Source organism: Pezoporus flaviventris, unplaced genomic scaffold (assembly GCF_033815535.1).
Source record: "Pezoporus flaviventris isolate CSIRO_AGI_PZ_B2104156 unplaced genomic scaffold, CSIRO_AGI_Pfla_v1 ptg000066l, whole genome shotgun sequence".
In the NCBI taxonomy this organism is placed as follows: domain Eukaryota; kingdom Metazoa; phylum Chordata; class Aves; order Psittaciformes; family Psittacidae; genus Pezoporus; species Pezoporus flaviventris.
Genome location: NW_026892614.1, coordinates 13,973,012 through 13,977,346, shown reverse-complemented (window position 1 = coordinate 13,977,346; position 4,335 = coordinate 13,973,012).

Below are 4,335 nucleotides of genomic sequence, written 5' to 3'. Positions count from 1 at the left end.
TGCCCCGAGTGCTGGGCTGCAGAGCTGGACGTGGCTTTGCTATCTGGCCCCAGCCGTGCTTAATGTTGCCCTCTGCAGACACGGCCACAGCTGAAGGGACTGGAGGAGCTGGATCTGTTCCTTCAGCCTTCTGTGAGCAGGCATGGACTAACAGCTCCTTGAGGAGGCAACTCAGCTTGGACCACAGCCCCTTCCCAAAGCCTTGCACATGCAACCACCCCTGCTCGGTTACTGGGGCAGACGCTGGCACAGCCCTATGAAACCATGCGCCTGAGAGAGGAGGGGAGAGGCAGACACAGGTCTAGGGCAGGGCCTGCCCTCCCGGAGCAGCCGTTTTCCCTTGGGGCAGCTTGTTTTCACTGTATTTGTGTCCCTGGACCCAGCTGCTTAGCAACTGGATAAAATTGTCATAAAATGTTGGCAGTGCCCTCCCTACCAGGGCAGGGGCTGGGCTGTGTCCGGGGGGGGCTGTCTGCCAGGAGAGGTGGCCATGTGGTGCTCATGGGGGGACTCCCATCCCCATCCCTGTCCCTATTCCCTTCTGTGGGCTGTCCGAAAGGAGCAAGGGAATTTGGCCCTCATGCATGGCACGCACTGCATTGCAGGCAAAGCATGCAGGCAGCTCCCCTCCTCCTGACTGCCTGCAGAGCTGCTGGTACCCCAGGGGCAGATGAAACATGGACACTCTTGATCACAATGCCTTGTTGGATCTGAGTGGATAAATGCTTTTTCCTCTCTGAAAGACCATCGAAACAATACATTTGGAGTATTCTTGTCAAATACCTGAAATGGAAAATATTCACCCTTCCTGGCTCTGTGTTTGGGGGAGATGGAGATGAATACACTGTCTTATTTTGGTTCAGGGCATTTTAAATAAATACGAAGGAAAAAAAAGGCAATCAGAAGTTAAGGCTATCCATTCTTTGGGCCAGTGAATAGTGCGTGCTGCTGTCCTTGTCCTGCTTGACTCCTCTGCCTCTGTGGATAATACTCAAAGAGGCATCCAGGCTACCCCGGAGTCCAAACCCTGCACAGTGGAGCTGACTTCCCTTGAAGGGGCAAGCAAAGGGCAAGGGATAAAAATTAATCAGGGATTTTAGGAGTGCAGTTTATAGCACAGTTGCCCTTATAAGTGGCTGACGTGCAAAAGATAGTTGTTGGCAGTTGCGTTGCAGTTGTGTGTTTACCTCAATCAGCAAGTATTTGTAATTAATTTTTAAAATGTTGAAGTTCCAGCCTTACTGGGAACAGTATAAACTGCCCTCAGCACTCTGATGTGCTTCCAAACCAGATGCTGCCATGAGGCAAAAAGCACAAAGACTCAAATATTTCAGGGGAGAGGCGGGGGAGAAGTGGGGACATGATGCAGTTGAAATGAAAATGACTTAGGTAACTCGGTATCTATGCGCAAATATTTAGTTTTCACGACTGGAAGCAACTGCAACTGTTATAAATGGGGTGAACCGCCACGTCACTTCTAGCATCTCTCCTGCCTGGGAGCTTTTCGAAGCAGCATGGGATACTTCTGCTCATACTTGTGCCTAAGTTGTTTACTGACAGTTTCTGTCTCTGCTTGCATGGAGAAATAGCAGAATGTTCTTTCACTATTTTTCAGTTTCTTTACATCTTTATGGCAGTTCGTCACTGGAGTTTCCATTAATTATATCCCTCCTGGCCTCGGCGGCAGCAGGTTGGGCAGGAAACCTTCTTCAAGACAGGAAAATGTCACTGCCAAATTTACCATCATGGTGGCTGGGGTGGCTGAGCTTGGTACAAACACCAAATTAATCTCTTCTCTAAAGGCTTAGGCTTTAAGCTGATGTTGTTCCTTTAAATTCAGAAATGTGCCATGTCTCTGAGCACTGCCCAATATCTTGGGGAGCTGAGGATGCTGAGAGGATGGAGGGGAGCAGAAGAGAGACTACCAGTACCAGGGCAGCAGACAGCCCCTGCTAGCATCTGGCTTGAAGCTTTAGCAGCAGGTTTTAGAAAGATTTGTGGTTCTGTGAGGGAGTAGGAGAGCATGCTCAGATTGCAACCCTGTAGTTAAGTGATTTTTATTTTTTTTTTCCAGTAGTATAATTACGAAAAATGCCTCTTATGTTCCCCATTAATGGTGCTATTAGCAGACGGGCAGGGCTCCCAGCATGAACCAGATTTCACTAACAAGGTCTGTGTGTACCACACTAGGCAAAGTACCACTCACGCAGCTTTCAGAGCATTATAAGTGACTTGCCATTGCTCCTGTAATGGTACAGAGCCAAACATGCCTACATCTCAGAGAAGGCAGCAAGGTCTTCCTTTAAATTCAAGATCCTTAATTAAAAGAAAAGAAGACCAGCAAGCCCAGACCCCCTTTTCTGGGCCTCCTGCTCACATACCGGGTGGCTGCTGTGCTGATGAGGACTGTCATATCTGGATGGGGCTGCGAAGTCAAATGTCTCCCACTCACACGAGCAGTATAATCGCAGACCAAAAAACCCCTTACCAGGTTTTATATAATAATCCATCTTCACATGCATTCCTACAGTTAATTTTGCCTTTTTAAGGTGGGTCTTACTCCAATACAGAAAGAAAATGGTCTAGTGCATAGGACAAGGGGGAGCAGTTGCTGTTCTTCACCTTGATATTAGCAAGGCTTTTCATCACAGCTGCCGTAATATCCTTATAACCAAAGTGGTGAGATAGGGACCGTGATGCCCTAGAGTCTGTATGGTCATGGGCCAGCCTGGTTATAAGTACAGGTTTTCTTGCGCTTAACTGCCCTTACATGCACTTCTGCTGTGGCTATGGAATGTTGTGTAAACCCCACCACAGGACAGGGTTTACACAGCGAGCTGGCTGGCCAGGAAAGAGGCTTCTTGATTCATAAAGCACTCAAATGTTTGCTTTCAAATTCCTTGTGACGCAGTCAGCAGGCAACTGCTCCGAGTGGTCAGAAAACACCTCGGGATGTTTTCTTCTTAAATGCATTAATTTTCTTTTAAATGCAGAAGAGATTTTTACTTGTGCTCCATTGCTCCCACCTCAATCTTCATCACTGTCTTATATCAATCCTGATTGCACCAAGACATTCCCAGCTCTGTGTAAGAGAACAAAATGCTACACCGGTGATGCCAGGCATTGAGACATGTCTTTTCTTCAGCATAGCTTGTGAATGATACTGTATTCCAACAAATTTGTATCCATGTCTAAGCTTGCACAATGAATCAGTTAAGGATCTGTGACTTTTCATTTCAAATATGTGGCTGAATGTTTAGAGAACAGTCTAGATTTTAATCCAAACTTTCACAAATTTAGACAGCTGCCTCCAGTGCTGTCAAAAGGGCATACAATCAGCACATCTGAAAATCAATATACCTCATGGGGCTGAGTACCTCAATCAAATACTGCAACCATTAGCTTTAGCTCAGCTTTCAGTCAGCTCTAGAGCATTTTCTGCATAGTTACAAGATTATAACTATAATCTTGTAATATAAAAAAAGAAAGTGGTTATTCTAAATATCATGATCCCTGCTTTTTTCATTGTTTGAACTTCACCTTTCCTGCAGCTTGATCTTCCTTCCAGAACTGTTCATTAGGTCTAAATCTAGAGAAAACAAACCCCTGGCTGTCTCAAAGATTCTGGACAGTAGGGAATGCAAGGTTATTCTAGGGCCATCTCTGTCACTGCAAGAAAGGTTTCACAAAACAAATCCAGACAGTTGATTCATTATAAAATAGACATATGTTATGAAGATAATCATGGAAACAAATCCTATGAAGACCTCTTAAATCCCTGGCTTCTATTAATGTTATTTTTAAAGTCAGCACTGGCTACCCACATCACATGAATCATAATATGTAAGTCACAGATGCAAAATAGCAATGCAAAACAGCAATAGCTGCAGAGATCAGGGCCTTACCAATGAGCACATTTATTTCATCTAAAATTATTACAGCTGCTCTTCTGGAGCATGGTTGTAGTGGGACACAGTCTTGGACTGCCTGGAGGAAAATGGCCCAACACAAGAGATCCCTCTTTCAGGGCCAGGTGCTCCTCTGAAGATGAAGGCAAGCTGTGTGCAACGCTGCCGAAACTGGTTTGCAGGACACGGTCTGCCGTGTAACGGAGGAACTTTGTCGGTAGCAGAAAAGGACTGATAGAAAGTGAAACACAGCATTTTTGCTCTAAACTAAATCTGTGATGAATGTAAAACCTTAGCTTAAGCATCCTTCTAAGGAAGCTTGGACCAAGGACCTCTGTCATAAATATTCAAGGCTGAATTTAATCCAGACATTCCATGGCCTTCCTTTGTCCACCAGACTGCAGTTCAGGTGGCTGTAACAGGGGGC